Genomic DNA, 25,413 nt, shown 5'->3' with positions numbered 1-25,413 from the left:
CAATGGGTGCAGAGCAACAGGCAGACAGGCTTGGGATGACAACAAAAGAAAATTAGAAAACAATAGAAGTTGGAAAAAGAGGTTTGTTGGGTTACTCATCGCTGGAGTTCTAGCAGCTGTTGCAACTATTTTCTCCCCTGGCCGTTTTAGCTACAACTCCAACAGAATCTGTTCAGACTGCTCATTTCAAAGATCATTTAGCCAAAAATATATCACAATCCCCTAAAGAACAAATTAATATAGATAACGAGTTGAAATAAGAATTAAACTTAATGGAAGAATCATCAATATGGTTAGGGGATTGTTTACACAATCTGGAAACTCGATCACAACTAGCATGCCACTACATGGATTTACTCATGAATGTGTAACTCGATCTAAGTGGGATAATGATACCAGCAATGTGGAAAGGAACAGAATAAATAGAGCTATCCACGATTCCAATTTACTTGGAATAGATCTGATTTAGCTGCTTTAACAGGGACATTGACAGAAAGTACTGCCCTCTGGAATCGATCCCGAGAGTGTAGCAAACCAAATAGTTGCGTGATTTTAAAAGGTAAATCTTGTCATTTCCATACTTTTACATTTTGTTGCTCTCCCATGTGTCCTTTAGCCCCTTTTGCTATCTGATGTATCTGATGAAAAAAAAAAGGGTGGGGGTGGGGACGAGAGGTACTGAATAAGTCCATGTAGTGAAAGACTCTGTTGGCTCACCTCCCCTGACAATGAAGAAGAGACATGTTTGAGGTAAATTGAAGATGATCTTAGTGTCTTCACCATGCAAGTAACAGGAATTGTTAATTCTTCTTTCTTCTTATTCTTCTTTCTTCTTCCTTCTTAGGCAATTGGAGTTAAGTGACTTGCCCAGGATCACACAGCTAGGAAATGTTAAGTGTCTGAGGCCACATTTGAACTCAGGTCCTCCTGACTTCAGGGCTGGTGCTCTATCCAATGAGCTACCTAGATGCTCGATAGAAGAATTTTCTATTGAGAGGTTGGTCTATTACAATAGATAAGGGGCTGGGTCATGGAGCTGATTCCGATCATGGGGATCAGAGATAAAAACAGTCTCATGTTAAACAGGAGGCAATCCATCAATGAGCAAAGAATAAGGGTAGGGCAAGATTTCAGCTGCGTGAACTGAGCTGAAAACATCTACGGTACAACGAAAGTCTAAAAGAAATAAAGTGAAGTTGGGACATAAGCCCAACCAGAATTCCTAGAAAAGCCACAGAGCGAGATTTGGAGAGATTGAGAGAGCTCATCCTACCGAGTACACATGCAAGTCTTCTTGCTTTTCCTGGTGTGTCGGTTAAGGTTAGGTAGGTAGGAAAAAAAGAGTAACAGGAAAGAGAAACGTTTCGGGTGGTCTGGCGGAAGACGGTTTGGCTCCAAAAGAAAATCGCATATTGACAACAACTTTCTTTTCTTACACACAAAACAATCCCCGAAGGGAAATGCACCGTTCCCAGAAGTACTGCAATACTGGGTCGATGCGTGGAGTGGACGGAGCAAGCTCCTATTCCATCTCCTAAGTTCAAAAATCCATTTAATATATTGTCCTCAGATAGAGGACGTATCAGATATTAAACTGATAAGAACAGATACTACACTTGATCTTAGCCAAAAGGCCGAGAAGCGATAACTACACGCTCGCTCACTCCCCTCGCCCTTCTCCACAGCACCCTTTTGCACTCGCGCCCACTACTAAAACGCTCACCGAGCCTCCGCCGCCCTTCTCTACCTCCCTACACCCGACAAAACAGATGACAGCCCTGCGCCTTGACCCGACCACACCGGCGCCCACAAGCACGCCACGAAACGGACCTTTGCCACTTTGGGCCACTTTCTTCGGCCAAGAAAACACTTTCCTGCGGCCCACAAACCCTTGCCTACGGGCCTGCTCAACATTTGCATAGCTCTCCACCCTCCCGCTCTTTCCCTTTCCCTTTCCCCTCCCCCTTCCTCCCTTTCTTCTTCAAAGCTCTTCAAAAGCGAAAGCCAGCCGGCAGGAAGAGGCGCCAGGGCCCTCTGCTGCTCCCCTGGATCCAGAACCAGCACTTCACCGACGTCCTGGCTTCCCCGCTCACAGGCTTCTTTCAAGGCCGCACCGCCTTGTCAAACTCTTGACAGCAGAGAGGGCGAGAAGCAGGCATTTTCAGGGTGGAGGAGTATTCCCGGGCAGGAAGACGTGAGAGGAAAAAACCACTTCGTTTCCCCTTCCAAAAACCCATTTCACTTTGAGTGCTCGTTTAGACGACCTAGCAGATTTTCAACCCACAACCACGGACGATTGGCCCAATCCCTTCAGAACAGACCAGCCAAGTCTTTATCATCACCAGTAATCCTTCAGAGCAGTGACTGTCTTTTGGCCTTCGTTTAATCGCCACCGTTTTAGCACATACTTGGTCCATAGCAGGCTGATTCATCAGCGTTTCTCGTCTGATGTTAATTGTGGTTTTGTTGGATGGCTTTCCGATGACCAGATGAGAGCTGGATGGGAAATTTGACATTCCAACACAAGACTCAAAAGAGCCTACAAAGATGTGATGGGTGAGAAATTTTGAAGATGACACATGTAATGCAAAGGACGTTATCATTGTCAACAAGGAAGTTGGAAGGAGAGGACGTGAGACAAAGTGTGAGGCACTTAGGATGAGATGATCTCCAAAGAAAAATGGAAAGGTGCAAAGCAATAGGCAATCTCACTCTCCCTGAACTGGTTCAAGAAGGGAAGAATATACATACACCCGGTATAGAAATTCATCTTCCTGAAATTAAAAACATTTCTAGTCATAAGAAAAAATGCCCTAAATCCCTATTGATTAGACACGTGCAAATTCAGAGGTACCACTACACACCTCCCAGATTGGCCAAGATGACAGGAAAAGATAATGATCATTTTTGGAGGGGATGTGGGAAAACGGGAACACTAAGTACATTGTTGGTGGAATTGCGAACTGATCCCACCTCGCTGGAGAGCAATTTGGAACTATGCCCAAAGAGCTATCAAACCGCGCACACCCTTTGATCCAGCAGTGTCTCTCCAGGGTCTGTATCCCAAAGAGATGAATAAAAAAATATATATTTTAAAAAATATATCCAAAGAGGGAAAGGACCAACATGTGCAAAAATGCTTGCAGCAGAGCTTTTTGGAGTAGCAAGGAACTAAGTTGCAACTGACTAAAGTTATAATATAGGTATGTTATGGAATATTATTGTTCTTTAAGAAACGATCAGCGGGATGATTTCAGAAAGGCCTGGAGAGACTTACACGAGCTGATGCTAAATGAAATGAGCAGAACCAAGCGAACACCGTACCCAGCAACGAAGAGACAATGTGATGATCAACTCTGGTGGGCTTGGCTCTTTTCGAAACTGAGATGATTCAGGCCAAATCCAGTGTACTGGTGATGGAGAGAGACATTTCCATCCACAAAGACATCTGTAGGGACTGAATGTGGATCACAACATAGTATTTGTACCTTTGTTGTTTTTGTTTGCTTGCTTTTCTTTCCTTCTCACTTTTCTCCCATTTTGATCTGATTTTTCTGGTATCACATGATAAATATGGAAACATGTATACAAAGGCACACACTTTAGGAAAGAAAGGACAGAAGCAAAGAAGGGAGGGAGGGAGGGGGAGAGAGAGAGGGAGAGAGAGAGAGAGAGAGAGAGAGAGAGAGAGAGAGAGAGAGAGCGAGAGAGAGAGAGCAACCGCGAGAATGAGAAATTCATCTTGCCCAATAGGAGATAAGAGAAAGGGGGCGGGATAGGAGGAAGAGTGGCTTAAGGAAGGTAGTGGTCAGAAGCAAATTAGACCTTTGTGGATGGGACAGGTTGAAAAACAAAGAAGAATTAGAAGAGAATAGGATGGGGGAAGCGGAGAGGTAGCAGTCATAAGTGCGAATGAGAGTGGGATGAACTCGTTGATAAAATAGAACTACAAGAGAATAGATTGAAGACCAGAATACGCATGTGCTTTATATAATACAACTCGCTGAGCCATTCCCCAGTCACTGGGAATCCGCTCAATTTCCAACATCTCGCCAGCACAAGATAGGACTACAATAAATATTTTTGTACCTCTTTTGCACCTTTTGCCCCCCCCCCCTTTTTAATCTCTTTGGGATGCAGACTTAGAAATGGTATTGCTGGGCTAAAAGGTCTGCACAGTTTGGTTGCCCTTTGGGCATAATTCTCCATAATGTCCATACTCTTTCGTCACCTGCCTTCACTCTTACCCTGTCCCTATAAACCCTTCCAGCCACACAGGCAAGGATTTCACTCTCTGTAACCTCCAAGATCTGGATAAAAATGGCCGCTGCAGCAGCCACTTTTCTAGTCCGATTCAGTAGTAGGCTGGATGCCAGAGAAAGGGAATGTACTTGCCAAGTTCTGCCCTGACCGAGATGTTGTGTTTAAGGGTCTGAAAGGAAAGAGACATTTCTTTCCCGCGTAGAGCAAGCAAGACGAAGACCAAATACAGCAGGGTTAAAAACGCTATCAGGTGTCGCTTCACAGGCTGTTAGAGGCCAGGTGAAGTAGCTTTGGTAGGGAGGAAGAAGAACATCGCTGGAAAACAAGACAGGTTATTTTTTTTTTTTCTTTGAACGCCAGATACAGGGGAGAGAGCGAACGCAGTCCCCCACTACCACAAATTATACAGTCGAGTTTCCACCATTTGGGGAAATCGCAGGGGTCAGGCCGTCCGGAGTGCAATGGATAAGCCTCACCCTGGGGAAACCACCCTCGTGATCATGGAATCGCCCCTGCCAGGTAAATATGCTCACTCAAAACACGCTCCAGCGCTCCCTCCACACGCACACATTCTAAACACAGAATCACTCGAGCGACGCTCCCACACATCAATCACACACGCCCCTCCCCACAAAAGCCACACGCACACGCAAGCGCTCCCACCTCTATCACCTCGCTTTCGCCCCTCACAACCTCGAAAATCCACCTTTCCCACGCGCACTACGTGACCTCTTTAGGAAAAACACCTACGCGAGCCTCCTCATCTGCATAATGCTTTGGCCCTTATTCACATCACTCATCTCATCTGCTCTACAGGAGACCCCCTCTATTATTGACTGATTTAGAAAAGCAAGTGATTGGCTACTGACGCCAGGCTAGGGCATTTCCTCCCCTTCAAAGGGACAGACCAGTCACTTGCTTCGCTTCTACTTTTGCTCTTCTTCTGTATTGGACCCGAGCCTATCAGAATTCACACCTCCAAACCAATTGTCTCCCTTTTTGGATTCACCGATCTCCCCTAAGTCCATCGCAGGCCTTTTCCATCCTCCCCAACCCCAATCATTGTTTCTATCATCTAAAAGAATAGATTATCTTCGCACCATGTTAATAAGTGAGGGGTTGTTTTTCTTTTTCAAGTTTATGGCTTTGGGCAAAGATGGAACAGTTCTTTGTCATGCCATTTTTATCTGTGTCTTCACAGAATGGTTATGTCATGTCTTTTCTGTGAGTTACATTTTGTTAACTGGAAAGATTTCCCTAACTTTTTCCTCTGGACCCCAGGTCTAATAAAGTCAGCCAATTAAAATTATAGACCTGCTAAAATAACGTCTTGGCAGATTCTCAAGATTTTGAGGGACATGATTAAGAAATCTGGCAATTAGTCATCCAATAATAATAATAATAATAAGACAAACAAACAAACAAAAACACAATTGGGTAAATAGTGCCTTTTTGCTAACTCTTCTCAGGTCAGATCAGATTAAGAACAGAGAATGCTGAAGAACTGTAGGGAAACTCAAATTCTGCCTCACCTGTACAAATGGGGGAAGCAGCAACAGTCATGGACATCCCACACACCTTGCCCAAACAACTCCCCAACTCAATGTGTGTATGTGGAGGGGGGGAAGTGGGAGGGGAATAGAGAAAGGGACAGACCCCATAGTTAGCATTCTCTGAGCCCTGACACCTGAAACTATCATCAGAGATCCTGGCACCAGTCACCACAGCCTTCAGTGGGTTCTGTCCAGCAACTGAGTAGGTGAGGTGAGAAAGCCAGTCAACCTCTGCATCTGATAAGCCCAGTGATCTGTGTTTCAGTTGCAGGAATGTATGTAATTTATGCCAACTTATTTTATTGCTGCCAGTTTTCTGATTGGTTTTTGTGAAGATCACATGTTTGCAACAAGTGTTTAGCATAAAACAAAGGTTATATGGATGTTAGCTTCTTTATTGTTTATCGTTGCTTCATATTTGATAACTTTATACAGGCTTTTAGATGTTACCAATGTATAATGCCTGTGTTGAGATAAATGATTTCTTTCTGTGTTTACACAGAAATTTGGAAGGAAATTCAACTAAATTAAGGCCTCCCCAGGACTAGGAAGATAATGCGAAGAGAAGAGAGAGTCTCTTCCTCTTTTTTCCCCTTTCCCTTCTTCCCTGACTACAGCAGGGAGAAAGAAAATATACATCGTTCAGTTAAATTTGTTATTCCAGATATGCCAGTAAAAGCAGTTTTAAAGGGACTCTAATCAAAGCCCACTGAAGGAATATGTAAATTGTAATCTGTTTGCATCAACTGTTTTAACAACAGATTTAAGAGTTTGGGAACTTTAGGAAAACAGAAAAGCAGATCGCTGCTACTTGAGAAACTCTGGCAACTTTTGAAACTGGCCTGCTTTTGAGTTATCAAGAGTTCTGAGGGCCCTGTCAGCAACAAAAATGGGCATTTTAACCCTTTCCTGGCTCACGAAAGAGAAATGGTTCCTGTGAATTGAAAATAACCAAATGACAATATTCAATTTGTCTAGAACATGTAATTAGAACTTAGGAAATCTAAGTCAATTTTAACATCTGTTCTATCTCGATCTTAAGAATTGTCTTGTCTTTCCCTAAAACAAAAAGGAAACTTATTGAAGGGAATAGAAATCCTCCCTGAGAACTTCCAAAGCTCACCAGCTTGGAGACAGAATAAGTGTAATGACTAAAAGATGGTGGAAAGTTTCTTTACTTATTTATTTTATTAAAGGATTTTTTTTCTTTTCAAAATATATGCAACATGAATTTTCCAACACTGACCCTTACAACACCTTGTGTTCCAAATTTTCCTCTCCTTCCCCACCACCCCCTCCCCTCCATGGCAAGTAATCCAATATATGTTAAACATGTTAAAATATATGTTAAATCCAATATAGTTTCAGTATATTCAATATATTTTCAAACATATTTATACAGTAATCTTGCTGCATAAGAAAAATCAGATCCAAAAGGGAAAAAAAATGAGAAAGAAAACAGAATGCAAGCAGACAACAACAAAAGGAATGAGACTGCTATGCTGTGTTCCACACTCAGTTCCCACGGTCTGGAACTCTGGCTGTAGATGACTCCCTTCATCACAAGATCATTGGAACTGGCCTCAATCATGTCATTGCTGGAAAGGGTCACATCCACCAGAATTGATCATTGTATAATCTTGTTGTTGCTTAGCATCAGTTCATGTAATTGTCTCTAGGCCTCTCTAAAATCACGCTGCTGGTCGTGTCTTATGGAACAATCATATTCCACAACATCCATATTCCATAACTTATTCGGCCATTCCCCAATTAATGAGCATCCACCCAGGCTCCCGTTTCTTGCCATTACAAACAGGGCTGCCTCAAACATTTTTGCACATGTGGGTCCCTTTCTCTCACAAGTTTATTTAGCTTGGCTAATCCCGTTTTATAATATAAAAAGTAAATGTAATTTAAGGTATTTTCACCTTTGCTAAAAAATGAAGAGGAAATGATAACTTAAGGGTATTTGGCTATTAGGAAAATTCTAAAATTTTTACCTAACTTATGTGGAGTTATTGTCGTCATATTAACCTAAAATTGGTAATTACTTCGTGGGCAGCAAGGAGGATGAGGTTGAAAGCCTTATCAATTCACCTTCAAGAATGAGGGTGTGCAGCACCTTTTCCCCCCTTCACAAAGTGGGGGGTGGGAGGGAAGTATGGAGGAACACAGCCCATGAAAACATTAAGAATAGTTGGAGTGGGCAACTGCAAGTTCAGCCCCTTTCCTGGGGTCTCTGTAAACTCCCCTTAATTTGTAAGCTTGACACTTTTCTTGAAACCATCAGGATAAGCAAGGTTATCAGTCTTGAGAAATGATCCTGTTTAAGATGTATAGTTCCTAAACAAAGAATGTGTTTACTAAGAATCTATAAGGGTGTTTAATGATTGATCCTTTGCATCAGGACGAGTTTCAACATATAAGACATGTTAAGCAAAACCTCCTATGGGTGTAAGTCTTGGGAAACCTTAAGAAATTGATTTAACTAGCCCTAAGTGGTGATTCACGGATTTGCTGTTAGAGATAAAATCTCTTGGGACGGTAACTGATGTTCTTTTGAGTTCTGAATTTCATTGCCTAATTAGTCAGTAACCCAACCATTTGAGAGAAAGGCCATGTTACTCAGAGGGAGAAATTCCAGTTACTTCCTGAACTGTCATGGATAGACTTTTTATCCAGGCAAGAGCTGGCACGACAGCCTTAGTCTCTGCTCAAAGTCAGATCCTTCTGAGCCAGTTTCCCAGTTCTGTTTCTTTCTTTCCCACCGGATTATTCCTGCATCTGGCCATAAGGTGAAACTGTTATAATTGGTGATCGACCTGAGCTGTCTCCTGTCATGTGTATGCTTCTAGACTGAAACCTGAAAAACCCAATTTTGATGGTATTATAATTATAAACCTGCATTTTCCTCCTATAGCAAATTTCTGGAATCAGAGCAAATGGTCAATAGAAGCCATGAGCACACTTGCTGTTTTCAATCTGAAAATATGTAGTCATTACATCGCTAAATAATTAGGTGAATTAATATTTGACCTAATCATCTATCTGTTACTAGATGTTTATGTCTGTATGAAATAAGATCCTTATAGGTTTCTAAAATAATCTAAGAACGATTAACATGAGTGTCTGTGAGACTTAATGTTATGGGCTGAGGCTTGAGTTGATGCACTGAGGTCCCAAGCATGTGAGGCTAACTAGTAATTGGACCATACTCAATTAATATATATGCTTGGAGAAAGAATGGCCCCCGCCCACTCTTTGTGCAAGTCCTGATGTGTTGTATAGGAAATGACGTTTTTGGTAGGTGGAGGCAGAGGAGTAGAAAAGGGAAGTGGAAAGAGAGACTGCTGGCTGGTGTCTTGTCACAGTTGCTCACATTGCTATCACAATCCTTCTTCATCTCTACTGAGAATAAAGATTGAAGATTTTTTCCTTAACCTGAATTCCTGACTCCGGCTGATTTTAAATACATGGTCATCACATTTGGTGTCCAAGCGTGGGAACCAAGGACCCTACTTTCACTGAAGAAGTCTCCAGTAACCAGGAACTTAGGTGAATATTATAGACAAACAGGGATCTTATTAACGACTAAACTAGTAACCTTTTTTGGCTGAAATAGGACAGATCCTAGCTAACGATTCTCCATCCCCCATCCCAACCCCCACCCCCACCCCTACCCAGGAGTGGCATTATAGAAAGCATGCTTAAGCTGATAGAAGATCAAGGGCTACTTATAACTTGGGAACAGACAGCTAGACTTCTTAGTACATTAAAACGCTCCTCCCCTTGATTCTTAGAGGAAGAGCAAATCTCTCCAGATAATTGGACATTAATTGGGCAACAGCTCTTCGCATATCACAACAAAAACAGTCCTCATTCAATTTCTATCAAGGCATTCTATTTATACAATATAATACAATTGGCCTTAAGAAATCAGATAAATTGTAGAAGTGTTGGAATCCTTACTAACTGCTAACTAATTAGAGTTGATCTAATCTTACAAGAAGATGTTTTGGCCAGAACCTGAAACAAGGTACTAAGTAGAACTAATTAAGACAAGGCTTGTGTTCACACCTTTACTCATTGGAGTTCAATGAGTTCACACCTCCCTTAAAGCTCATTGGGCCAGAGAGCACTATGGGAGAAAACCCATAATCCCATTCTCTCAGAAGAGGCAGATAAAAGGCCAGCGATGAGGGATCTATGGCAGAATACACTTTTTCCTCTTGGCTGGCTGATCGCGCTGGACTCGAGAGGAACGACTCTGGTGCAGAGAACACTTTGACGGATTTCAGTGGAGCTACGCCAGAAGCCCTCTCTCCGCGGCAAGTTGGTGGCTGGGCTCCCCAGAAGGAGATAAGAGAGACCTTCCATCTCTGTCTTGGTTGGAGGCAGAAGAAAGCAGAGGCAGAGGCTGAAGGACAGAACCTTTGGATTTGGAGACATCCGAAGGGCTCCAAGCCTCTAAACCGGCTGTGCTTTGAGAAGAACAAACTCCAACATTTGAACTCTAACATAGAAGAAAGCGAAAAAGCTCTAGGAATAGTCAAATGGGGAAGTCTGAGATAAAGGAGGAAGATAATGAACAGATTAATATCCATATTCCCACAGGAAATGGAGACTTAAGTGAGGCTCAAGGGTTCACCAATCCAGGCAGCTTCAGCCCCACCTAAGGAGCAGATAATTGACTCTCCTCCATCAATTCCACCCTCCGGGATGGGGGGAGGAGAGGTAGTGGGGGGGACAATGACAGCACCAGCACCTCCCCACCAGCATCCAGCAGCTCCTATGACTAGATTGCAAAAGGGACTAATCAAAGCCAAAGCAGAAGGGAGAGATGTATTGGAATTTCAACACCACATTTTTCCTGTAATTCAGCAGTTTAATTCTTCAGGTCAAGAAAGAAGAAAATATGCTCCTTTTGATATAGAAATCCTCAAAAACCTGAAAAAGGCTTGCGCTCTTTATGGAGCTACATCAGCTTATGTTCAGATGTTATTACAGAATTTGGCTTTTGAAATCTTGACCGCTAATAACTGGAAATCTATAGCAAGGATATGCCTAGAATCTGGACAAAACTACTTGTGGCTTTCTGAATATAGTGAGCTCTGTAGGATACAAGCCCAACAAAATAGTCAAAGTGGAGTTCATGCTGCAATCACCTATGACCTACTAACAGGTGTAGGTTCCTATGCAGATGTGGCTGTACAGATTAATTATTCCAGAGCAGCATATGAGCAAATTGCTGCTAATGCTATTAAAGCGTGGGCTTCTCTCCACAATAAAGATGACAAGGGTGAGGCCTTCACAAAAATAACACAAGAGCCAAATGAACCCTTTGCTGACTTTGTGGGACGTTTGCAGACAGCTATCACAATAACAAATGGGGAAAATGCAGTAACAGGCATTTTGATAAGGCAACTTGCTAAGGAAAATGCTAATGAGGTTTGCAGAAGAATTATACTAGGACTGCACAAGGATGTTCCTTTAGAGGAGCTCATAAGGTGCTGTGCCACAGTAGGCATAAATGCCTTTTATAGCCAGGCTGTGATGCAGACTTCCCAAGATCCCAACATGGAAAAACAGGGTCCCTTCTGTCAAGGAACTTCCAGAGAGACTCGTAGATGCTTTCAGTGTGGAAAAGTTGGACATTTGAGAGCTCATTATAGATATGGAGATAGAATGAGAAGACAGGGTGAGAGAATAAAACCCAAAATCCCGTGTCCAAAATGTAACCGAGGCTTTCATTTGGCCTCTGAATCTAACCCAGAGAAAAGAGAGACAGGGCCCAGCTCCAAGGTATCAATCAAAAGACAGGTGGGGCATGATAGCAACTGAGGTTACACCCAGAGAGTCTTTAGAAATTCAGGACTCTGATGTGATCAACCAACAAAAAAGCAATCAGGATTACAATTGGGGAGGTTACAGGCCTTTTAACACAACAGGGCAGTGTCCAGTGCAAACAGCTCCACTGTCTTTAGGTAATCGCCAGGTGATGTAGAGAGATCCAGAAAGTGGTAAATAGAAGGGAATTAGATAGGTTAACTGCTTGGAGAAGAGGGTTTGCTTGTATTTTTACAGGAGGAGAAGGGATCACATGGGTGCCAACGAGCCGTATTTGCCTTGTCCATCACAGAGAAACAGAGCAGACCCTTGTAACGAAGGAGAAGACCCAAGAAATATTGGGTGGTTCTGTTGCTGATTGTGCTCACCGTTGAAAGAGTGTGGCAGTTATGGAGTTTGACTCATGGACATAGAAAATTGTTGGACTTGAAAACCCTCAGGAATCAATGGATTCTCTGAAACATGATAAGATTGTTGTAGGACTTGAAAACCCTCAGGAATCATTGGATTCTCTGAGACATAAGATTGCTGTAGGACTTGAAAACCCTCAGGAATCATTGGATTCTCTGAGACATAAGATTGTTGTAAGATTTGAAAATCCTCAGGAATCATTGGATTTTCTGAGAAACGATAAGACTGTTACAGGACTTCAAAATCTGCTGGAATCATTGGATTCCCTAATACATAAGAAGACTTTTGCAGGACTTCAAAAACTTGGGGGGATCATTGGATTCCCTGATATGTGAAGCAATGGACAATAGATTGGTTTTGGACTATCTCTTGGCTGCTGAAGAATGCATATGTGTGACTGCTATTTACATACTCTCCTTCTAGGACTTCTGGCAATTTTTTACAACACCATGTTGATTTATATTGTTTGTTATACCGTTACTTGCGTGTACAATTCATGTTTGTTACACCATATCAAGCCTGCACTGACTGTGGGGAGAGTCATCACTAATAGCCTCTGCGTTATTGCTTGTGTAATATCTCTCATATGGATGGGTTTGTGCATACCTGTTTCTAATAAGAACTCTCAGCCCAGAAACCCGCTAGCAACCCCCACTTCCCTTTGGTGCTTTTCATCTCCCTTCCTGAGATGTCAGGGAGGACATGATTATATCCTTTTTAGTGCTTTCACCTCCTTTCCTGAGAAGTCAGGGAGGGTGTGATCACCTCCCCTTGGGGGACCTGACCTCCCTGAGCAATCAGGGATGGCATGACCACCTGTGTTCTAAAACAAAAGAAAGCGGGAGATGTAATGGGCTGAGGTTTGAGTTGATGCACTGAGGTCCCAAGCAGGTGAGGCTAAATAGTAATTGGGCCATACTCTATTAATATATATGCTTGAAGAATGGCCCCCGCTCACTCTTTGTGCAAGTCCTGATGTGTTGTATAGGAAATGACGTTTTTGGTGGGGGGAGGCAGGGGAGTGGAAAAGGGAAGCTGAAAGAGAGACTGCTGGCTGGCGTCTTGTCACAGCTGCTCGCTGACCGCCCTTCACCTCCAATTCCCCTTTGCTAGCTGGCTTCCTGTCACAGCTGCCCATATTGCTATCTCAATCCTTCTTCACCTCTACTGAGAATAAAGATTGAAGATTTTTCCCTTAATCTGAATTCCTGACTCCAGCTGATTTTAAATACCCAGTCATCACAATCTAACTCTTACTGGATTGTTTATTGAAACTAAAGCCGAAATCTGGAATTATGCCCAAAAAGTTATCAAACTGTGCATACCCTTTGATCCAGCAGTGTTACTTCTGAGCTTATATCCCAAAGAAATACTAAAGAAGGGAAAGGGACCTGTATGTGGCAAAATGTTTGTGGCAGCCCTGTTTGTAGTAGCTAGAAACTGGAATTTGAATGGATGCCCATCAATTGGAGAATGGCTAGGTAAATTGTGATATATGAATGTTATGGAATATTATTGTTCTGTAAGGAATGACCAGCAGGATGAATACAGAGAGGCTTGGAGAGACTTACATGAACTGATGCTAAGTGAAATGAGCAGAACCAGGAGATCATTATATACTTTAACAGCGATACTATATAAAGATGTATTCTGATGGAAGTGGATTTCTTTGACAAAGAGACCTGAGTTTCAATTGATAAATGATGGACAGAAGCAGCTTCATCCAAAGAAAGAACACTGGGAAATGAATGTGAAATATTTGCATTTTTGTTTTTCTTCCCGGGTTATTTTTACCTTCTGAATCCAATTCTCCCTGTGCAACAAGAGAACTGTTTGGTTCTGCAAATATATGTTGTATCTAGGATATACTGCAACATATTTAACATATATAGGATTGCTTGCCATCTAGGGGAGGGGGTAGAGGTAGGGAGGGGAAAAATCGGAACAGAAATGAGTGCAAGGGATAATGTTGTAAAAAAAAAAAAAAAATTACCCTGGCATGAATTCTGTCAATAAAAAGTTATTAAAAAAAAAAAAACTAAAAACTAAAGCCGAAACATCTTGAACATTTGTGTGCACTGTGTGTCCTGTGATACAAATATGTTTCTTTACATGGAAAGTTGCTGGCCAATCTATCTTGGCCTCTCTACATGTTATAGGAGTCTTTCTGGGCTTGTCTTTCTATCTCAGATTATCCTGAACTCTATTTGTTCAGTTGGGTTTTTTAATTTTAGATTTTGGTCAGTTACAGTTGTGTTCCACCCTATCCAAAAAAAAAAAAAAAAAAAAGGAACCCTGTAGATGACTCCACTCTATGCCCATTCTCAGCAGGAAGTTCCAGAGGGGTAGATCATTGCCCCTGCCCTCCAGAGGACTTTGGGCCCCATAAGTCTGGGGAGAAACCGAAAGGGGTGGGTGAATGTACTCCAAATTATCTAGATGGGTCCTCTGTTGAAACTTAGGTTGGGACACAATTTCACATCTCAGATACGGGATTCCACAATGTTTTAGGGCCCTAAGAAACATACTGTGCTGGTATGTTTAAAATATCCATAGATATATCTAATGAAAGATAGCATCTTAAGAAATGGCACTGGAATCCAAATCATGAATGTACCACGAGAGTAGATTGTAAAACGTTACAATTGTGTTTTATCCCAGTGTCTTACTTCTAATTAATTGCCCATAGTTCTTATTATAGAACACCATCTTATGTGATAGTGCCTACTAAGATTAATCACAATGAGTACAGAACAGCGGGCAGACAGGTTTGGGATTACATCAAAAGAAAATTAGAAAACAATAGAAGTAGGAAAAAGAGGTTTGTTGGATTACTCAACTATTTACGCCACTGCTCGTTTTAGTTACAGCTCCAACAGAATCTCTTCAGACTGCTCATTTCACACATCACATCTTTTTTTATTTTTATTTTTATTTAATAATTACTTTATATTGACAGAATCCATGCCAGGGTAATTTTTTTTTTTTACAACATTATCCCTTGCACTAGCTTCTGTTCTGATTTTCCCCCTTCCCTCCCTCCCTCCCTCCACCCCCTCCCCTAGATGGCAAGCAGTCCTATATATATTAGATATGTTGCAGTATATCCTAGATACAATATGTTTGCAGAACCGAACAGTTCTCTAGTTGCACAGGGAGAATTGGATTCAGAAGGTATAAATAACGCGGGAAGAAAAACAAAAATGCAGATAGTTCACATTCGTTTCCCAGTGTTCTTTCTTTGAATGTAGCTGCTTCTGTCCGTCATTTATCAATTGAAACTCAGGTCTCTTTGTCAAAGAAATCCACTTCCATCAAAATATGTCCTCATACAATATTATTGTCGAAGTGTATAATGATCTCCTGGTTCTGCTCATTTCACTTAGCATCAGTTCATCACAGATCACGATCATATTTCTTTATCCTTCATTTTAAAAGAAGGCTTAAAACATCAAGGGACTGTGTGTATGAACTGGATTAAATGAGGTTCTTGCACGAGTTTGCACGTACACGAGGGAATGAGTTGCCCTGACCAACTCTCTTCCAGTCACTGAAGTCCAGTGGCAAGCAAAAAGTCAAGAGAAATTGTTGCCTTCTGCCCATTCCACCCAGAGGAAGTCTTCATGTTCTGGGCAATTCCAGTTACTCTTCCCGGGCAGGCGATGAGGCACTGCACTTGAGGCAGTGCCCCGTGAATGGGAAACTCAGGGAGAAATGGTAAGCAGAGTTGTGCTGAAACAGGTTGACTGTTCTCTGGATAGAGTTAGTTGTTGCATAAGGTCAGAGAAACTTCAGAACAGATCCTAAGTGAGACACAAGAGCTCATCCTGACAAGTATACGTGCAAGTCTTCCTGCTTTTCCTGGTATATTCCGTAAGCTGAGAAAGAAAAAGAGAAAAAAAGGAAATGAAAAAAAGAACCACAAGACGGTTTGGCTCCAAAATAAGACCATTGGCGACAACTTTCTTTTCCACACACAAAACAATCCCCGAAGGGAAATGCACCGTTCCCAGAAGTACTGCAATACTGGGTCGATGCGTGGAGTGGACGGAGCAAGCTCCTATTCCATCTCCTAAGTTCAAAAATCCATTTAATATATTGTCCTCAGATAGAGGACGTATCAGATATTAAACTGATAAGAACAGATACTACACTTGATCTTAGCCAAAAGGCCGAGAAGCGATAACTACACGCTCGCTCACTCCCCTCGCCCTTCTCCACAGCACCCTTTTGCACTCGCGCCCACTACTAAAACGCTCACCGAGCCTCCGCTGCCCTTCTCTACCTCCCTACACCCGACAAAACAGATGACAGCCCTGCGCCTTGACCCGACCGCACCGGCGCCCACAAGCACGCCACGAAACGGACCTTTGCCACGTTGGGCCACTTTCTTCCGCCAAGAAAACACTTTCCTGCGGCCCACAAACCCTTGCCTACGGGCCTGCTCAACATTTGCATAGCTCTCCACCCTCCCGCTCTTTCCCTTTCCCTTTCCCCTCCCCCTTCCTCCCTTTCTTCTTCAAAGCTCTTCAAAAGCGAAAGCCAGCCGGCAGGAAGAGGCGCCAGGGCCCTCTGCTGCTCCCCTGGATCCAGAACCAGCACTTCACCGACGTCCTGGCTTCCCCGCTCACAGACTTCTTTCAAGGCCGCACCGCCTTGTCAAAACCTTGACAGCAAGGAGGGCGAGAAGCAGGCATTTTCAGGGCGGAGGAATATTCCCGGGCAGGAAGACGTGAGAGGAAAAAACCACTCCATTTCCCCTTCCAAAAACCCATTTCACTTTGAGTGCTCGCTTAGATGACCTAGCAGATTTTCAACCCACAACCACGGACGATTGGCCCAATCCCTTCAGAACAGACCAGCTAAGTCTTTATCATCACCAATAATCCTTTAGAGGTGTCTTTTGCCCCTCATTTAATCGCCACTGTTTAGCACATACTTGGTCCATAGCAGGCTGATTCATCAACGTTTCTCGTCTTGGTGTTAATTGTGGGTTTTATTGGATGGCTTTCTGATGACCAGAGCTGGTCAACATTTGTATAGCTCTCCACCCTCCCATTCTTTCTCTTTCCCTTTGCCCTCGATTTCCCCTCCTCCTCCCTCCCTTTATTCTTCAAAGCTCTTCAAAAGCGAAAGCCAGCCGGCAGGAAGAGGCACCAGGGCCCTCTGCTGCTCCCCTGGATCCAGAACCAGCACTTCTGGGTGGAAGCTGGATGGGAAATTTGACATTTCCAACACAAGACTCAAAAGGACCCTACAAAGGTGTGACGAGTGAGAAATCTTGAAGATGACACATGTAATGCAAAGGACGTTATCATTATCAACAAGGAAGCAAGAAGGAGAGGAAGTGAGACAGAATGTGAGGCACTTAGGATGAGATGATCTCCAAAGAAAAATGGAAAGGTGCGAAGCAATAGGCATGCTCATTCTCCCTGAACTGGTTCAAGAAGGGAAGAATATGTATGTATATACACCCGGAATAGAAATTCATCTTCCTGAAATTAAAACGATTTGTAGTCATAAGAAAAAATGCCCTAAATCCCTATTGATTAGACACGTGCAAATTCAGAGGTACCACTACACCACACCTCCCAGATTGGCCAAGATGACAGGAAAAGATAATGATCAATATTGGAGGGGATGTGGGGAAACAGGGATGCTAAATATATTGTTGGTGGAGTTGCGAACTGATCCAGCCTTGCTGGAGAGCAATTTGGAACTATGCTCAAAGAGCTATCAAAGCGCACACCCTTTGATCCAGCAGTGTCTCTCCTGTGTCTGTATCCCAAAGAGATAACTAAAAATCTATTTTTAAAAAATATATCCAAAGCGGGAAAGGACCAACAAGTGCAAAAATGCTTGTGGCAGAGTTTTTTAGAGTAGCAAGGAAGTAAGTTGTAACTGACTAAAGTTATGGTATAGGTTTCTTATGGAATATTATTGTTCTTTAAGAAAGGATCAGCGAGATGATTTCAGAAAGGGCTGGAGAGATTTACACGAACTGATGCTAAGTGAAATGAGTAGAACCAAGCGAACACCGTACCCAGCAACAACGAGACAATGCGATGATCAACTTTGGTGGGCTTGGCTCTTTTAAAAACTGAGATGATTCAGACCAAATCCAGTGCGCTTGTGATGGAGAGAGGCATCTCCATCCACAAAGAAATCTGTAGGGACTGAATGTGGATCACAACATAGTATTTGTACCTTTGTTGTTTTTGTTTGCTTGCTTTTCTTTCTTTTTCACTTTTCCCCCATTTTGATCTGATTTTTCTGGTGTCACATGATAAATGTGGAAACATGTATACAAATGCACACGTTTAAGGAAAGAAAGGACAGAAACAAAGAAGGGAGGGGGGAGAGAGAGAGAGAGGGAGAGAGAGAGAGAGAGAGAGAGAGAGAGAGAGAGAGAGAGAGAGAGAGAGAGAGAGAGAGAGAGAGAGAGCAACCCGGAGAGGGAGCAACCGCGAGAGCGAGAAATTCATCTTGCCCAATAAGAGATAAGAGAAAGGGGGTGGGATAGGAGGAAGAGTGGTTTAAGGAAGGTAGTGGTCAGAAGCAAATTAGACTTTGTGGATGGGACAGGTTAAAAGACAAGGAAGAATTAGAAGAAAATAGGACGGGGGAAGTGTAGAGTTAGCAGTCATAAATGCAAATGTGAGTGGGATGAACTCGTTGGTAAAATAGAACTATAAGAGAATAGAATAAAGACCAGAATACGCATGTACTTTATATAATACAACTTGCTGAGCTATTCTCCAGTCACTGGGAATCCGCTCAATTCCCAACATCTCGCCAGCACAAGAAAGGACAAACAAATATTTTTGTACCTCTTTTTCACCTTTTGTCTTTTTTTTTTTTAATCTCTTTGGGATGCAGACCTAGAAGTGGTATTGCTGGGCCAAAGGGTCTGCACAGTTTGGTTACCCTTTGGGCATAATTCTCCATAATGTCCATACTCTTTCGTCACCTGCCTTCACTCTTGCCCTGTCCCTATAAACCCTTCCAGCCACACAGGCAAGCATTTCACTTTCTGTAACACCCAAGATCTGAATAAAAATGTTCGGGGCAGAAGCCACTTTTCTGGTCCGACTCAGCAGTAGGCTGGATGCCAGAGAAAGGGAGATAAGAACGTACTTGCCAAGTTCTGACCTGACCGAGACTACGTGTTTAAGGGTCTGAAAAGAAAGCGACATTTCTTTCCCCGATGGATAGAGCAAGACAAAGGCCAAGACACAGCAGGGTCAAAAATGCTATCAGGTTGGAGCGGGCCGTTGGGCGGGATGTTAGGGGCCAGATGAAATCGCTTTGCTGGGAGAAAGAAGAATGTCACTGGAAAACAAAGCAGGTTAGTGGTCTTTTTCTTTTTTTTTCCTTTACTTTGAAATTTAGAAACAGGAGAGAGCGCGAACGCAGTCGCCCACTACCACAAATTATGCAGTCGAGTTTCCCGCATTTGGGGAAATCGCAGAGGTTAACTCATCTGGAGTGCAATGGATGAACCTCACCCTGGGAAACCACTTTCATGATAATGGAATGGCTCCTGCCAGGTAAATATGCTCACTCAAAACACGCTCCAGCGCTCCCTCCACACGCACACACTCTAAACACAGTGTCACTCCAGCGACGCTCCCACACATCAATCACACACGCCTCACACACAAAAGCCACGCGCACACGCAAGCGCTCCCACCTCCACAACTTCGCCTTCGCCCCTCACATCCTCGAAAATCCACCTTTCCCACGCGCACTACGTGACCTCTTTAGGGAAAACACCTACGCGAGCCTCCTCATCTGCATAATGCTTTGGCCCTTACTCACATCATTCATCTCATCTGCTCTACAGGAGACCGCCCTCTATTATTGACGGATTTAGAAAAGCAAGTGATTGGCTACTGACGCCAGGCTAGGGCATTTCCTCCCCTTCAAAGGGACAGACCAGTCACTTGCTTCGCTTCTGCTTTTGCTCTTCTTCTGTATTGGACCCGAGCCTGTCAGAATCCACACCTCCAAACCAATTGGCTCCCTTCTTGGATTCACCCATCTCCCCCAAGTCCATCGTAGACCTTTTCCAACCCCACCCCCCCAACCCCAATCATTGTTTATAGCATTTCAAAGAATGGTTTATGTTCGCACCATGCTAATAACTGAGAGGTTGTTTTTCTTTTTCAAGTTTATGGCTTTGGGCAAACCTGGAACAGTTCTTTTTCATGCCAGTTTTGTCTGTGTCTCTGTCTCTTCACAGAATGTCTGTGTCATGTCTTTTCTGTGAGCTACATTTTGTTACCTGGAAAGATTTCCCTGACTTTTTCCTCTGGACCCCAGGTCTAATAAAGTCAGCTAATTAAAATTTAGAACTGCTAAAATAACATCTTAGCAGATTCTCAAGGTTTTGAGAGACATGATTAAGAAGTCTGGCAATTAGTCATCCAAAAATAATAATAATAAAACAAAAGACAAACAAACAAACAAAAACACAACTGGCTAAATAGCATCTTTTTGTTAAACCTTCTCAGGTCAGATCAGATTAAGAACAGAGAATGCTGAAGAACTGTAGGGAAACTCAAATTCTGCCTCCCCTGTACAAATGGGGGAAGTAGCAACAGTCATGGACATCCCACACACCTTGCCCAAACAACTCAACTCAGTGTGTGTGTGTGTGTGTGTGTGTGTGTGTGTGTGTGTGTGTGCTGGTGGTGGTGGGGTATTAAGGGTGTGGATAGAGAAAGGGACCAACCCCATGGTTAGCATTCTCTGAGCCCTGGCACCTGAAACTATCATCAAACAGAGATCCTGGCACCAGTCACCACAGCCTTCAGGGGGTTCTGTCCAGCAACTGAGTGGGTGAGGTGAGAAAGCCAGTCAACCTTTGCATCTGATAAGCCCAGTGATCTGTGTTTCAGTTGCAGGAATGTATGTAATTTATGGCAACTTATTTTATTGCTGCCCAATTTTCTGATTGGTTTTTGTGAAGATCACATGTTTGCAACAAGTGTTTAGCATAAAACAAAGGTGATATGAATGTTAGCTTCTTTATTGTTTATCATTGCTTCCTATTTGATAACCTCAAACTGGCTTTTAGATCTTACCAAGGTATAATGCCTGTGTTGAGATAATTGATTTCTTTCTGTGTTTACACAGAAATTTGGAAGGAAATTCAACTAAATTAAGGACCTCCCCAGGACTAGGAAGATAATGCAAAGAGGAGAGAGAGTCTCCTCTTTCTTCCCCCTTCTCTCCTTCCCTGACTGCAGCAGGGAGAAAGAAAATATATATCGTTCAGTTAAATTTGTTATTCCAGATATGCTAGTAAAAGCAGTTTTAAAGGGACTCTAATCAAAGCCCACTGAAGAGATATGTAAATTGTAATCTATTTTCATCAACTGTCTTAACAGCAGATTTAAGAGTTTGGGAACTTTAGGAAAACAGAAAAGCAGGTCGTTGCTACTCGAGAAATTCTGGCAACCAACAGCCTGCTTTTGAGTTATCAAGAGTCAGACTTCTGAGGGCCCTGTCAGCAACAAAAATTGGCACTTTAACCCTTTTCTGGCTCACAAAAGAGAAATGGTTCCTGTGAATTGAAAATAACCAAATGACAACATTCAGTTTGTCTAGAACATTTAATTAGAACTTAGGAAATCTAAGTCAATTTTAACATCTGTTCTATCTCAATCTTAAGAATTGTCTTGTCTTTCCCTAAAACAAAAGGGAAACTTATTGAAGGGAATAGAAATCCTCCCTGAGAACTTCCAAAGCTCACCATCTTGGAGACAGAATAAGTGTAATGACTAAAAGAAGGTGGAAAGTTTCTTTACTTATTTATTTTATTAAAGGTTTTTTTTCTTTTCAAAATACATTCAACGTTAATTTTCCAACACTGACCGTTACAACTTGTGTTCCAAATTTTCCTCTCCTTCCCCACCACCCCCTCCCCCAGATGGCAAGTAATACAATATATGTTAAACATGTTAAAATATATGTTAAATCCAATATAGTTTCAGTATATTCAATATATTTTCAAACATATTTATACAATAATCTTGCTGCATAAGAAAAATCAGATCCAAAAGGGAAAAAAAAATGAGAAAGAAAACAGAATGCAAGCAGACAACAACAAAAAGAGTGAGAAGGCTATGCTGTGTTCCACACTCAGTTCCCACGGTCTGGAACTCTGGCTGTAGATGACTCCCTTCATCACAAGATCATTGGAACTGGCCTCAATCATGTCATTGTTGGAAAGGGTCATGTCCACCAGAATTGATCATTGTATAATCTTGTTGTTGCCTTGTATAATGATCTCCTGGTTCTGCTCATTTCACTTAGCATCAGTTCCTGTAAGTGTCTCTAGGCCTCTCTAAAATCACCCTGCTGATCGTTTCTTATGGAACAATCATTCCACAACATCCATATTCCATAACTTATTCGGCCATTCCCCAATTAATGGGCATCCACCCAGGTTCCTGTTTCTTGCCACTACAAACAGGTCTGCGGCAAACATTTTTGCACACGTGGGTCCCTTTCCCTCGCAAGTTTATTTAGCTTTGCTAATCCCGCTTTATAATATAAAAAGTAAATGTAATTTAGGGTATTTTCACCTTTGCTAAAAAATTAAGAGGAAATGACAACTTAAGCGTATTTGGCTATTAGGAAAATTTTTACCTAAATTATGTGGAGTTATTGTCATCATATTAAATCTAAAATTGATAATTACTTCGTGGGAAGCAAGGAGAATGAGATGAAAGCCTTATCAATTCACTTTCGAGGATGAGGGTGTGCAGCACAGCCCATGAAAACACTAAGAATAGTTGGGGTGGGCAATTGCAAGCTCAGCCCTTTCCTGGGGTCTCTGTAAACTCCCCTTAATTTGTAAGCTTGATACTTTTCTTTCTTTTTTTTTTTAATAACTTTTTATTGACAGGACCCATGCCAGGGTCATTTTTTACAGCATTATCCCTTGCACTCACTTCTGTTCCGATTTTTCCCCTCCTTCCCTCCACCCCCTCCTCCAGATGGCAAGCAGTCCTTTACATGTTGAATAGGTTACAGTATATCCTAGATACAATATATGTGTGCAGAACTGAACAGTTTTCTTGTTGCACAGGGAGAATTGGATTCAGAAGGTAAAAATAACCTGGGAAGAAAAACAAAAATGCAAGCAGTTTATATTCATTTCCCAGTGTTCTTTCTTTGAGTGTAGCTGCTTCTGTCCAGATTGATACTTTTCTTGAAACCATCAGGGTAAGCAAGGTTATCAGTCTTGAAAAATGAGACTGTTTAGGATGTATAGTTCCTAAACAAAGAATGTGTTTACTAAGCATCTATAAGGTTGTTTAATGATTGATCCTTTGCATCAGGACGAGTTTCAACATATAAGACATGTTAAGCAAAACCTCCTATGGGTGTAAGTCTTGGAAACCTTAAGAAATTGATTTAACTAGCCCTAAGTGATGATTCACAGGATTTGCTGTTAGAGATAAAATCTCTTGGGACTGTAACTGATGTTCTTTTTTGTTCTGAATTTCATTGACTGATCAGTCAGTAAACCGACCATTTGAGAGAAAGGCCATATTACTCAGAGGAAAAAATTCCAGTTACTTCCTGAACTGCCATGGGTGGACTTCTTTTCCGGGCAAGAGCTGGCACGACAACCTTAGTCTCTGCTCAGAGTCAGACCTTTCTGACCCGGTTTCCCAGTTCTGTTTCTTTCTTTCCCACCAGATTATTCCTGCATCTGGCCATAAGCTGAAACTGTTATAATTGGTGATCGACCTGAGCTTTCTCCTGTCATGTGTATGCTCCTAGACTGAAAACCCAATTTTGATGGTATTATAATCATAAACCTGCATTTTCCTCCTATAGCAAATTTCTGGAATCAGAGCAAATGGTCAATAGAAGCCACAAGCACACTTGCTGTTTTCAATCTAAAAATATGTAGTCATTACATTGCTAAATAATTAGCTGAATGAATATTTGACCTAATCATCTGTTACTAGATGTTTATGTCTGTCTGTCTGTATGTATGTCTGTAGATGTTAAGGTCCTTAAAGGTTTCTAAAATAATCTAAGAACGATTAACATGAATGTCTGTGAGACCTAACTCTTATTGCATTGTTTATTGAAACTAAAGCCGAAACATTTTGCACATTTGTGTGTACGTGTGTCCTGTGATACAAATATGTTTCTTTACATGAAAAGTTGCTGGCCAATCTATCTTGGCTTCTCTACATGTTATAAGAGTCTTTCTGGGTTTGTCTCTCTATCTCATATTATTCTAAACTCTATTTGTTCAGTTGACTTTTTTTTTTTTTTTTTGGTCAGTTACAGTTGTGTTCCACCCTATCAAAAAACCTGTCCATGACTCCGCTCTATGCCCGTTCTCAGCAGGAAGTTTCAGAGGGGGAGATCATTGCCCCTGCCCTCCAGAAAACTTTGGGCCCCATAGGTCTGTGGAGAAACTGGAAGGGGTGGGTGAATGGACTCCAAATTAACTAGATGGATCCCCTATTGAAACTTAGGTTGGGACACAATTTCACATATCAGATACGGGATTCCACAATGTTTCAGGGCTCTCAGAAATATATTGCGCTGGTATGTTTAAAATATCCACAGATATATCTAACGAAAGATACCATCTTAAAAAATGGCACTGGAATCCAAATCATGAATGAACCACTAGGGTAGATTGTAAAATGTTGCAATTGTGTTTTATCCCAGGGTCTTACTTCTAATTCATTGCCCATAGTTCTTATTATAGAACACCATCTTATGTGATAGTACCTACTAAGATTAATCACAATGGGTACAGAACAGCGGGCAGACAGGTTTGAGATTACATCAAAAGAAAATTAAAAAACAATAGAAACAGTAAAAAGAGGTTTGTTGGGTTAGTCATCGCTGGAGTTCTAGCAACTATCGCAACTATTTATGCCCTTGGCCGTTTTAGCTACAGCTCCAACAGAATCTCTTCAGACTGCTCTTTTGAAAGATCACTTAGCCAAAAATGTATCACGATCCCTTAAAGAACAAATTAATATAGATAAGAGTTGAAATAAGAAGTAAACTTAATGGAACAATCATTAATATGGTTAGGGAATTGTCTACACAATCTGGAAACTCGATCACAACTAGCATGCCACTACATGGATTTACTCGTGTGAATGTGTAACTCGATCTAAGTGGGATAATGATACCAGCAATGTGGCAAGGAACAGAATAAATAGAGTTACCCACGATTCCAACTTACTTGGAATAGATCTGATTTAGCTGCTTTAACAGGGACATTCACAGAAAGTACTGCCCTCTGGAATCGATCCCGAGAGTGTAGCAAACCAAATAGTTG

General features: G+C 42.0%; 1 long non-coding RNA gene and 4 other non-coding genes across 5 annotated transcripts; all 5 read right to left on the bottom strand.

The window, feature by feature from the left end:
* Positions 1–1,443: 1,443 nt before the first annotated feature.
* LOC127554269 (uncharacterized) lies at positions 1,444–17,429 on the bottom strand. Its single transcript, XR_007951931.1, has 2 exons — positions 16,443–17,429; positions 1,444–1,830 (listed from the first exon to the last, which is right to left on the bottom strand). It is a non-coding gene; the product is annotated as an uncharacterized LOC127554269 (long non-coding RNA).
* LOC127558570 (U2 spliceosomal RNA) lies at positions 1,456–1,646 on the bottom strand. The gene has a single exon (XR_007952939.1). It is a non-coding gene; the product is annotated as a U2 spliceosomal RNA (small nuclear RNA).
* LOC127558559 (U1 spliceosomal RNA) lies at positions 4,627–4,790 on the bottom strand. Its single transcript, XR_007952933.1, has one exon. It is a non-coding gene; the product is annotated as a U1 spliceosomal RNA (small nuclear RNA).
* Positions 16,068–16,258, bottom strand: LOC127558568 (U2 spliceosomal RNA). The gene has a single exon (XR_007952938.1). It is a non-coding gene; the product is annotated as a U2 spliceosomal RNA (small nuclear RNA).
* A 2,040-nt stretch (positions 17,430–19,469) lies between the features above and the next one.
* Positions 19,470–19,632, bottom strand: LOC127558560 (U1 spliceosomal RNA). Its single transcript, XR_007952934.1, has one exon. It is a non-coding gene; the product is annotated as a U1 spliceosomal RNA (small nuclear RNA).
* Between the last annotated feature and the right edge of the window lie 5,781 nt (positions 19,633–25,413).

The sequence above is a fragment of the Antechinus flavipes genome, chromosome 3 (genome assembly GCF_016432865.1).
Source record: "Antechinus flavipes isolate AdamAnt ecotype Samford, QLD, Australia chromosome 3, AdamAnt_v2, whole genome shotgun sequence".
Classification (NCBI taxonomy): Eukaryota; Metazoa; Chordata; class Mammalia; order Dasyuromorphia; family Dasyuridae; genus Antechinus; species Antechinus flavipes.
The sequence above is the reverse complement of the archived record's forward strand: the minus strand, read 5'-3'. Positions and strand labels throughout refer to the sequence as shown.